This window comes from Aquarana catesbeiana, linkage group LG12, assembly GCF_042186555.1.
Source record: "Aquarana catesbeiana isolate 2022-GZ linkage group LG12, ASM4218655v1, whole genome shotgun sequence".
NCBI classification, from domain to species: domain Eukaryota; kingdom Metazoa; phylum Chordata; class Amphibia; order Anura; family Ranidae; genus Aquarana; species Aquarana catesbeiana.
The window spans coordinates 78,743,901-78,756,858 of NC_133335.1; positions in this window are offsets into that span (position 1 = coordinate 78,743,901).

Consider the following 12,958-nt stretch of genomic DNA (forward strand, 5'->3'; position numbering starts at 1 on the left):
GGATGATGGCAGAACAGGTCCCTGGAATAATGATTCCCGGAGCCTGAGGGGAGATACCAATTGTGAACTTCAGATCCTGGAGACTTCTCCCCATCGCCAAGTACCGCAAGGTGGCGATGAGCCTTTGCTCGGGAGTAATGGCTTGCCGCATGCATGTGTCCTGCTTACTAATATAGGGGGTAAGCAAAGCCAATAGATGGTGAAAGCAGGGGTCCGTCATCCAGAGATAATTCCTGAAATCATCAGGATTATTCTCATGGAACTCCCACAACAAAGGCATATGACAGAATTGGTCACGATTAAGCAACCAATTCTTGGTCCAAGAACTCCTCCCCCTGTTCCTGGACTGGACTTGGGTCAAAGCAATAACTCCAAGCCCAATAATAGCACGATCTCTCCGACGAGAACGCCACATGGCTAGTAGACGAACGGCCGTTCAGAAAAGAACTGACAAGAACGCACTGAAAATCAGAAAGGACCTGACAAGCACACACTGAAAAACAGAAACGAAACTGACAAGCACGACCTGAAAAACAGAAATGACCTGACAAGCATGAGGCTGAAAAGCGTGAATCGACACTCACCAAAGTTCTACTAATATGAGATTAGCAGAAGGAGCCCAAAGGGTGGCACATGACTAGTGAACTTCCTTTTTATTGGCTCGTAGTACGTCTAGTACGTCACTACGTTTGTAATTGTTGGCCAACATTTGTGTGACCGTGTGTATGCAAGACAAGTTTGGACCAACGCCCTTCGGACAAAATTCCACGGTTTTGTTGCTGAACAATCCAATCGTGTGTACGAGGCTTAAGTGTAAATGTGAGATCTGGAATCTCTGGGATCCTGTTCTGCTTATTTCTATTACAGGGGATGTTTCCATTCCTTGTAATAGGAATAAGAGTGATCAAAAAATATAAATTTTAAAGGGACAGTGTAAAAATGGAAAGTAACATAAATGAAACTTTTTTTAAAGCGCCCAGTCCCTCCGAGCTTGCGCGCAGAAGCAAACGCATATGCAAGTCGCACCCACATATGTAAACAATGTTCAAACCACACTTCGACCAAAGAAGTTGAGTGCACGTGCTCAGCGTCATATCCAGAGATTGTCTTTGGGAAATAGACGTATGAGTGCTGCCAGCATTGCTGCAGAGGTTAAATGACTGGAGGGTCAGCCTGTCAGTGCTCAGATCATACGCCGCACACTGAATCACATTGGACTGCATGGCTGTTGTCCCAGAAGGAAGTCTTGTCTAAAGATGATGCACAAGAAAGCCCGCAAACAGTTTGCTGAAGACAAACAGACCAAGGACATGGATTACTGGAACCATGTCCTGTGGTCTGATGAGACAAAGATAAACTTATTTGGTTCAGATGGTGTCAAGCGTGTGTGGCAGCAACCAGGTGAGGAGTACAAAGACAAGTGTGTCTTGCCTACAGTCAAGCATGGTGGTGGGAGTGTCATGGTCTGGGGCTGCATGAGTGAACTGGGGAGCTATAGTTCATTGAGGGAATCATGAATACCAACATGTACTGTGACATGTTGAAGCAGAGCATGATCCCCTCCCTTCAGAGACTGGGCCACGGCAGTGTTCCAACATGATAACGACCCCAAACACACCTTCAAGAGGACCACTGCCTTGCTAAAGAAGCTGAGGGTAAAGGTCATGGACTAGCCAAGCATGTCTCCAGACCTAAACCCTATTGAGCATCTGTGGGGCATCCTCAAAGAGAAGGTGGAGGAGCACAAGGTCTCTAACATCCAACCAGTTACGTGATGTCATCATTGAGGAGTGGAAGAGGACTCCAGTGGCAACCTGTGAAGCTCTGGTGAACTCCATGCCCAAGAGGGTTAAGGCAGTGCTGGAAAATAATGGTGGCCACAAAAAATATTTACACATTGGGCCCAATTTGGACATTTTCACTTAGGGGTGTACTCACTTTTTTGCCAGCGATTTAGACATTAATGGCTGTGTGTTGAGTTATTTTAAGGGGACAGAAAATTTACACTGTTATACAAGCTGTACACTCACTACTTTACATTGTAGCAAAGTGTAATTTCTTCAGTGTTGTCACATGAAAAGATATAATAAAATATTTACAAAAATGTGAAGGGTGTACTCACTTTTGAGAGATTCTGTAAATAGTTACAGAAAAATGGCAGCCCTTGTGGCTTTCCTGAAGACAGGATTTGCGAAAGTAGTTGGATGCCTCACAGGCGTCGTCACTTCCGACTCACTTCTGAAGTCACGTCCAGCCCCAAATTCCTGGTGGTGGAACGCACGCCGATTCCGGGAGTAGAGACAAAAAAGGCTGTACACATTTGTGCCGAGTCAGGGTACAATTACATGTAAGTGCAATACTTTTGTAACTTTCAAATCTGGTGCAATAAAATGACTACACCATAGTATTATGGGGTGTACTCACTTTTGTGAGATACTGTATGTATCAAAAGTTCAGATGCTGAATATAACCCCATTGAAGTCAATAGGAGCTAAATCTATCAAATTTGGGCAATGCCTGCACTCACCGATGTCCTTAACAACCATTGATAGCTGGAAACTGTCATATACTGTATAATAGATGTAGTCATTTTAATATTATACATGATGCTCGGCTCCCACTGAACAGATAAATGTTCAAGCGTTCATCCAAATGCCCAAACAGCCAAGGTTTGGCCCCAAGTTGTGTTCTGACCAAACCCTACAGTGAGTGTAGAAAAAAATCACCCCCTTTTAAAATAATCACATTTAGTTACTTTGCAGCCTGACACAGTTTTTGTTTTATTCAGCTGTATTTACTCAGTGCAACTTATAAGATCAAAGTGAAAGATATAACACCAACATGTTGGAAATAAATAAAAAAAATTTAAAAAACAGAACCACTGAGTTATAAAAAGGATCACCCCTATTTGTCAGTATTTTGTTGGACCACCTTTTGCTTTAATGGCAGCCTTTAGTCTGTTGGGATATGTCTCTACTAACATTGCACATCTAGACTTTGCAATATATAAAATCAATAACCTGCACTCAATCTAAAATGTGCTGCACTCATGGCAGGGTACACACTAGTTAGTATTAACACATAATGATCTCATTTACAGCTATATATAGGTTTTCATGCAAACAGTCATGCTACTTTCCCTCTCTCTTTTTTCTCACTTGTTGTTTGACAGAAAGCTTGAGTTGAGTGATGTCTGGCTGTGTAGGTTATTAGGTTGGTGGATCGGTTAACAAACTGTGCAGGGGATGTTATTTAAGTGTTTTAAAAAAAATAATTACAGGTACTTATATAGCACTGCCAATTTACACAGCGCTATACATATATACAGTGCCTTGAAAAAGTATTCATACCCCTTGAAATTTTCCACATTTTGTCATGTTACAACCAAAAACCTAAATGTATTTTATTGGGATTTTATGTGATAGACCATAGACACAAAGTGGCACATAATAGTGAAGTGGAAGGAAAATGATGAATGGTTTTCAAGTGTTTTACAAATAAATATGTGAAAAGTGTGGGGTACATTTGTATTCAGCCCCTCTGAGTCAATACTTTGTAGAACCACCTTTTACTGCAATTACAGCTGCAAGTCTTTTTGGGGATGTCTCTACCAGCTTTGCACATCTAGAGAGTGACATTTTTGCCCATTCTTCTTTGCAAAATAGCTCAAGCTCTGTCAGATTGGATGGAGATCATCTGTGAACAGCAATGTTCAAGTCTTGCCACAGATTCTCTAGTTTCAATAGTTTTTATTGAGAGTTTAACAAAACAAAAAAGATGATCAAAATTACAGGTACAACCACTAGTACAACATATACCCATAAAGTAGCAGACAGAACATAAACTGCATTTAGGACTAAGCAATATATGCCGTCAGCATTAGGTTGAATTCCATAAGACCGATTCCGAAAAGAGGGGCACTCCCCTACGCCAGCACCCCACAGGGGAACTAGCTGTGCCAGGAGGGGAGGTCCACCACTCAGGAGAAACCTTTAATCCAATGATATATAATGAAAAAATAATGAAGTAAAGTCTTTAATGGGGTAAGAGAATTCAAATATAAGGTGTCTAACATGAGTGTTATGCCCAGCAGGACATAATAACTAGTAGAGCTTATGGTAAGATTTGCATGAGGCTGTCCAATAAGAGAAGAAAATCAAACTATAGGTTCAGTCTGCATGAAATAAGCTTAGTTAAGTATTTGAAGAAGCCTAACATCCATAAGAAAGGAATAGGTTATAGTAGCTGCTGTATATGCTAGCAAAGTAGTCTAACCTGTATGCCAACAATCTATAGTGCAAAAAGAAGAAGAAGATAGGAAAGGAGAGAGAAAAGAAAAGAGAGGATAGAGAACATGAAATGATACATCCTATGACGGTGCGGTACTCGCTCAACCACAGAGGTCCAGGTCAAGTTACAGACAAAGAAGGTGGGGATATGTATTTAACCCAAGGATCCCAGATAGCATCGTGTTTAGCGGTAGCGTCCAGGAGAATACTAACCGTCTTCTCCTGGGACATGATCCATAAAATCTTTCTCTTAACCAAGAGAAAGGAAACAGTTGATCTCTTCCAGGCCCTTGCAATCGTGAGTTTGGTCCCTAGGAAGATGAACATAATAAGTCGTTGAACTACTTTAGGAATTTTAGGGCAGGGAAAATTCAGGAGAGCTAGCTGAGGTGACTTTTGGATTGGGAAGCCCGTTATTTTCCTAATGGTATGAAAGATCCTATTCCATAAGCCCCGGATCCTAGGGCAGTCCCACCAAATGTGTAACATGGACCCAATATGCCCACAATTTCGAAAGCACATAGGGGAAGCACTAGGGTAGATTTTGGAGATTTTGAGAGGGACCATATACCACCGCATAAGGACTTTCATATTTGCTTCAATTAATGCTATATTCAAAATGCCCTTAGATGCAGCCATAGAAGCTGTATGCCATTCCTCAATACTCCAGGTGTGATGGAGATCACTCTCTTATTCACGCATGAAGAGTGATTTAGTCTCAGCCCTAGATAGTGATCGGTAAATCACTGAGATCCCGCCCCTCTGCTCCATAGCTTGACCACACCACTGTTCATATTCCGTGATCGAAAGTGGTGTATGACTGGGGGACCTAAGAGACTGCAGGAAGTGAAATATCTGTCTGAAACGAAATCTTTCTGTGTTGGGCATGTCGAGTTTGTTGATGCAGTGGGTCAAAGTGAGGGGTCCTGTGGGATTAGCAAAGTGTCCTATTCTGTACATCCCCTTATCTAGCCACCATTGGAATGCTTGTATGTCCATACCTGGAGGAAAAAGAGGATTTCGGAAGATGTGGGACAATGGTTGCCAATTAGAAACTATTCGGGGGTTGTGTTTGAGAGAGTCCCACATTGTCAGGGAGTGGGAAAGTGTAGGGACCATGATGGCAGGTCTAGATCTAGGATGGGACCAGAGAATGTAATCTAAAGTGAATTGAGGGATCGCCTGTCGTTCCATATGTACCCTATCTGGGTGGGCAATCTTAGAGTATACAGTGGACAGTTGGGAAAGTTGTGCTGCCTGATGATTCCAGAGAAGATTAGGTAAACCCACTCCTCCTTGATCCCTGCTCCTGAACAGTCTCCTTGGAAATCCTATGTCCCTTCCCACCCCATGTAAATTTAATAATTTTGGATTGAAACTTCCTGAGGTGATCTTTGGGGATAGGTATAGGTAAGGACCTAAAGATATAAAGGACACGTGGTAGCAAAGTCAGTTTCACAGAATTAACTCTACCCAACCAAGATAGCCCCATTTTGTCCCATCTTGAGAGGTCCTCTCCTAATTTACGAAAAAGTGGGGGGAAATTAGCTTTGTAAAGGTCATCAATAGATGAAGTAAGGTTGATACCCAGATAGGGGATCATTTTTTCCCCCCAACTGAAGCGGAAGTCTTTTTTGAGCAAGGCCATCATGGAGGTCGGTAGATTAATGTTTAGAGCCATAGATTTAGAGTAGTTAACCCTAAGGCCCGATACTTTGCCGAAGTCATCGAGCACCTTGTATAAGTTAGGTAAAGAAGTAAGTGGTGAGGTGATGAAAAGTAAAACGTCATCTGCAAAGAGAGCGCACTTGTGGGTTTGTGGTCCACAACGCACTCCATGTATGTCCGGATTATCCTGGATGGCAATAGCTAGTGTCACGATGACCACGGCAAAGATCAATGGGGACAAAGGGCAGCCTTGTCTAGTACCATTTAGAATCGGAAAAGAGTCTGAATAATAACCCTGCATTTTGACTTGTGCAACCGGAGTATCGTATAAAGCTCCTATTATATTCAGAAAGGTTGGACCAAAACCCCACTTCTGTAGTATCGGGAACAGGAAAGCCCAGGAGACAGAGTCAAAAGCTTTCATTAGATCTAGAGACAGCATTAATCCCTGCTGAGGGGGTCCTTTGTCCCAGCCAGAGTTTAGTAACGAAACTATGTCTATCGCTCTCCTGATCTGGTCCGGACCCTGTCTCCCAGGAATGAAACCCACCTGATCCTTATGAATATACAGGCTTATAAAGGAGGATATTCTATTAGCTAAGATTTTAGTTAAAATTTTAAGATCATTGTTGATCAAAGATATGGGCCTGTAATTAGCTGTACAGCTAGTGTCCTTACCTGGCTTTGGTATTACTGTGATGAAAGCTGAATTAAGCGTCTTGTCTAGTTGTCCCCCTGCTCGTAGCTGATTATAAAAGCGAGCTAGATATGGAGAAAGCTGCTGGGAGAAATGTTTGTAATACGGGACTGAAAAGCCATCTGGACCAGGAGCAGAGTCATTTTTGAGGTCATGAATGACCTGAGATACTTCCTCCGCAGAGATAGGATTTTCAAGGCTGTCCTTATGATGCTCTCGGAGCTTAGGGATCATCAAAGAGCCCAGAAAAGAATCAATTGTGTTAGATGAGGGTTCAGAACCATGAGAACTGTATAAAGATCGGTAAAAATCATGAAAGGATTCCATGATTTTCAGAGGATTCTGGGACAGGGAACCATTACTTAAACGTATCTTAGGTAAAGTACGTACCCGCAACCTTGGAGTAAGCCTGCGTGCCAACATGGCACCCAATTTGTCCTTTTGATAATAGAACCTCCCTCCATCCCATCGCAAACTTTTCTCCGCAACAGCCATGAGGGACAAATTAAGAGCCATGCGCGCTGATTCAAGACTAGCTGCCGATGTAGAAGTGGGATTGCGTTTATGTTGTTTACTGAAGTGAGAAAATTCACTCTTAAGTCTAGCTATTTCCAGTTTGCGGGCTTTGTTTATTTTAGCGGACATTTGGATTAGCTTGCCCCTAACATAGGCTTTGTGAGCTGCCCACAATGTGATGGGAGAGATATTTTCAACATCATTATGTAAAAATTATTCCTGGATATCTTTGCTAAGTTCATTGACATGTGAGGGAATACTAAGTAAGGAGGCATTTAATTTCCAATGGAACTCGTGGCAATGAGTTACAGGTTTGTGTATAACTAAGAGAAGGAAGGAGCGGTCCGACCAGAGTCCTTAATGATTGCCTTACGTACCAGCGGAACATGTTTTTGCATAATGAAGAAATGATGAATTCTGGCAAAAGTATTGTGGGGGCTGGAATAATGCGTATAATCCCAAGTTCCAGGATTTAGTTCCCTCCAGGCATCCACCAGACCCTGTTGAAAGATCTGTCTGGCTACATTGAGACTCTGTCTGGTGGGGCCCACAACATCACTTCCCGGGGGTCTAGACTTATCCCTTCCTGCGACATATGCTACGTTTGAGTCTCCGCCGTATAGGACCATGCCTTTCAGCATTGGAGCTAGGGTGTGAAAGAGGGATTGAAAAAATTTTGATTGTCCTCGGTTAGGTGCATAATAAGAGATTAGGGAGTAAAGCTGGTCATCAATGAGTCCCTTCACTAGAATGAACCTGCCATCAGGGTCCCTAAATTCAGAAGTTGGTGAAAATTGTGTTTTGCGGGAAAAGAAAATTCCCACCCCTTTGGTTTTTTTTATCAGAATTGGCAAGAAAGAACGTGGGGAATTTGGCATGTATGAAAGACAGAGTGTAAGATCTTGGAAAGTGTGTTTCCTGAAGGAATAGTATGTCTATTTTTTGGTCATGATAGTATTGAAAGACTTTCCGATGCTTAAGTGGGGAGTTAAGCCCTTGTACGTTGTGCGAAGCCAAACATAGGGCCTGTGTGGAGGTGGTGTGGTCAGCCATGGAGCAGGATAGGTTGAGATGCCAGCAAACCCCAATCACTTACCTTCCAATTGACGGGTGGTATGTGGTCATGTTCCAACTGTATGATCCCCAGATCACGATCCCGGGTCCTGTGAGCAAGCGAGACCGCACACGCCACTGAAAAGATTAAAAATTTAGTAAAGGTATTAAGAGAGAGAGAGAAAGCAGAAGAATAGAAGGAAAAGAGAAGAAGATCCAGGGATATGTGAAAAATGCATTCACCATATCCCGAGATATAAATATGTTGCCTCCAAACTAGTGGAGGGAATCCCAACCCGAAGTAGGAATAAAAGCAATCAGACTCCGCGGGAAGTATGAGGCGCAAAGATACCGCCCCGTGCACGGCACCCCCAAAAACTATGGCAAAAAGTAATGTATAACATATTAGGAAACACTCCCTTTCCCAATGATAACTGAGAATTAAACCTGTAAAAAGTGGGAACAGAGAGGATCTCAACGAAAAATTGTTCCATATGACAAAAAAAAAAAAAAAATTACCTTTTTTAAATAAAAATACCATGTAAAGGGTATAACCCCAATAACAAAGGAGCAAAAACGATCAACGCCCCTCAGGACCAGACAGGTGCTTTTTCAAAAAAAAAAAAGGGAAAGGGAGACCTGTATGGTGAAGAGGTGAGGCGTGTCTACTTCCCAAAAAGGGAGGAAAAAGAAAAAAACAAAAGAGTCTGGTGGTTCAGGTAGCAGGGCTCTCCTTGGCTTTCTTGTACTTGGGTTTTTGCCACGTAGATGTCAGCGGACTGGGTGGAGGTGGCCGTTTGGGAAGGAGTGATGGAGAAGACTGCATCGGTGATGTTGGATCAGTGTTCAAGAGTCCCAGTTTTTTCAGCAAAAGTTCTCCTTCCGCTAGTGTAGAAAATCTGAAAGGTTTACTGTTAAATTCGAATTTTAGGCTCAGCGGGAAAACCCACCAGTATTTCACATTTTTCTGTATTAGGACATTTAGAAGTGGTTTAAGTGCTCGTCGTCGTTGAATAGTATAAGGAGAAATATCAGCGTACACCTGAACTGTGTGACCCATAAGTTGAATTTGGGGCTTGGTGCGAGCCCTCCTCATGACCTCCTCCTTAACGTTGTAGTAGTGAGGTTTCACCACAATGTCCCTGGGAAGACCATCTGAACGAGGGGGACCTAGGGCTCTGTGGGCCCTATCGAGCTCCAATCTGTGGGCTCTGATATCAGGTATCAGGTGTTTGATGAGAGAATGTACTGCTTCCGGAATGTCCGTGAAAGTTTCAGGAAGACCCCTTATCCTGAAGTTCAGCCGTCTGGACCTATTTTCAAGGTCATCGATTTTGGCGATTGCTCTCTCCAGCTGATCATTGAGTTCCTGAAAGCGATCCGTATTTTGATTGACCCGATCGATCGTGGCATCCATTTTAGTTTCAATATGCTCAATGCGGGATCCCAGGAGATGAAGGTCTGATTTAATATCAGAGGTGATATCTGAAGTTATTTTGGCAGCAGTTTATGCAAGTCCTTTATCAAGCATTTCTGCAAATTTGGTAAAGAGCATAGAGATATTGGGGGGTATGAGGAGAACTGATTCACATCCTGTTGCTGAGAGCCAGGCCTCTGTGAGGATGAGGCAGTGTGTGGTGTGTGCAGCCCATCCAGGGCCTGATCTAGCAGGGACACTGTGGAGGCAGGAGATGCTGGATCTATGATAAGATGGGGTATAGGAGTCGCTCCACATACCTCTTTAAGAAGAGCAGTGCGCCAGGGAGAGGAATCTGCTGTGCCTGAACATGCAGCATCGCCTGTGTGCCGCTCCGCCGCCATCTTAGGTTTCTGTGCGGTGTCCAGCTGGGCAAACAAACTGTCCTCTGGGGTCCGTTTGGATGGATTAAACTGCCCAATCTCGGTCCTGCGGGTTGCCGCCATGTTCCGCTCCCGATAACGAGTGTGGGGGGAGAGTGCATCCACTGCGGGGGGTGCCGAGTGCTCGGAGCGGGACGGAGCTCTGTGATCAAGCGTCCATTTCACAGAGCGCCGCGCATGCGCCTTTGCCACAGATTCTCAATTGGATTTAGGTCTGGACTTTGACTGATCCATTCTAAAATGAATATGCTTTGATCTAAACCATTCTATTGTAGCTCTGGCTGTATGTTTAGGGTTGTTGTCCTGCTGGAAGGTGAACCTCCGCCCCAGTCTCAAGTCTTTTTCAGACTCTTATGCCTCGTATACACGATCGCACATTCCGACAACAAAATCCATGTTTTTTTTCCGAAGGATGTTGGCTCAAACTTGTCTTGCACACACACGGTCACACAAAGTTGGTCGGAAATTCCGAAAGTCAAGAACGCGGTGATGTACAACACGTACGATGAGCCGAGAAAAATGAAGTTCAATAGCCAGTGCGGCTCTTCTGCTTGATTCCGAGCATGCGTGGCACTTTGTGCGTCGGAATTGTCTACACACGATCGGAATTTACGCAAACGGATTTTGTTGTCGGAAAATTTGAGAACCAGATTTAATACTTTGTGTGAAGGAAATTCCGATGGAAACCGTCCGATGGAGCCTACACACGGTCGGAATTTCCGACAAATGGCTACCATCGAACATTTTTCGTCGGAAAATCTGACCGTGTGCGTGTGTATGGGTCATAACAGGTTTTCTTCTAAGATTGCCCTGTTTTTGGCTCCATCCATCTTCCCATCAACTCTGAACAGCTTCCCTGTCCCTGCTGAAGAAAAGTATCCCCACCAGGGCCAGGTTAAGAGCATCATGGGCCTGGTGCTGAGGATTTTGGTGGGCCTTTTTATGAAAATAAATAAAATGAAAACCCAATTTTTTTTGTTAAAACAAATTAAAATAAAGAGATAGAGGGGTTGAGGGGGGGGGGGGTGATAGAGAGAGAGAAAGGGGGTGAACGAGAGAGGGGGGTGAGAGAGGGGATGAGAGTTAGAGAGGGTGAAAAAAGGGGAATAGAGAGAGGGTGAAAGAGAGAGGGTGAGAGAAAGGGTGGTAGGAGAGAGGGGGGTGAAGGGGCTGAGAGAGAGAGAACGGTGTGAAAGAGAGGGGGTGAGAGAGAGAAGGAGGGTGAGCAGAGGCGGCTCTCTAATTAGGCAAATTAGGCGGTCGCCTAAGGCCTCGCATTCACAGGGGCCTCGCGGCCGCCTAATTTGCCTGTGATCAAACACCGATTATGGCGCTGGTGGCTCACCCTATCCCCGCTGGGACTCTGTGGCCCAGGGGCTGACTGACAGTGGTGACCAATTGGGTACTGGCTAATAGCGTCTTCGTCGTGGAGCATCCGTTCCGGTGGCAGCAGCTGCGGGACAGCAAAGGCCTCTAGGTGGTGACAGTGTCTGGATGACGGCACCCGGCTCCAGGTGGCATCCCCACAAGACGGCAGCATGTCCATGTGGGGCCCTAAGGCAGCTGGGACTGCTCTTTCAGCCTGCACCGCTCACCCGGCCGCTCCACACCTGCCCGGCCGCCTATTTAAGTCAGCAGTGCCCATGGCTGTGTAGAGGAAGGATGGAGCTCCAATCTCTTTGAGGCTGCCTGGCTGACCCCCCTGTGACCGATGAGAAAGTAAGTGCCGGTGCACTGTGTAGCCTGTGTGTCTGGATAGGAGGAGTGGCGGGGCAGCTGCATATAGAGGAATTGAGCTTTCCATATTCCTCCATGCAGCCGCTGAATGTTGCAGGAGAGAGAGGAGAAGTGAGCATTCCGCTGCTCCTCCTATCCAACTTCTTTTGCTGTCCCCTCTGTGCTTTACAGCCCCTCCTTGTGCTCTCTGGCTCCTTCCCCAGTACTCTCTGCCCCCATCCCCCCAGTGCTCTCCAGCTCTCCCCAGCCTCCCTCCCTGAGCTCTCCAGCCTCCACCCCCCAGTGCTCTCTGCCCCCCACAGTGCTCTCAAGCCCCCCATGCTCTCCACCCCCCGTGCTCTCCAGCCCCTCCAGTGCTCTCCAGCCCCCCAGTGCTCTCCAGCCCCCCCACAGTGCCCTCTGCTCCCCCCCAGGTGCTCTCTACCCCTGTTATTTCTGCCCCCCCAGTGCTCTCCAGCTCTCCCCATAACTCCCCAGCCTCCATCCCTGTGCTCTCCAGCCTCCAACCCCCCCAGTGCTCTTCACCCCACCCAGTGCTCTCCGCCCACACAATGCTCTCCACCCCCACAGTGCTCTCCAGCCTCCCATGCTCTCCACCCCTGTTCTCTCTGCCCTCTAGTACTCTCCAGCTCTCCCCATTGCTCTCCAGCCCCCCGTGCTTTCCACCCCTGTTCTTTCTGGCCCCCCCCAGTGCTCACCAGCTTTCCCCATCACTCTCCAGCCCCCACCCCTGTGCTTTCCACCCCCCCCAGTGCTCTCCGCTCCCCCCTGCTCTTGGACCCCCCAGAACACTCTCTTGTGCTCTCCACCCTTGTTCTTTCTGCCCCCCACTGCTCTCCAGCTCTCCTCATCACTCTTCAGCCCCCACCCCTGTGCTCTCCGCCCCCCAGTGCTCTCTGCTCCCCCCTGCTCTTTGTCCTCTCCAGTGGTCTCCAGCCCCCCGTGCTCTCCACCCCTGTTTTTTCTGGCCCCCATGCCCTGTGCTCTCCAGCTCACCCCATTACTCCCCAGCCTCCTCCCTGTGCTCTCCAGCCCCCAGCCCTGTGCTCTCCACCCCCCATTGCTCTCCACTCCCCCCAGTGCTTTCTACCCCCCACAGTGCTCTCCAGCCCCTCCCGTGCTCTTCACCCTTGTCTTC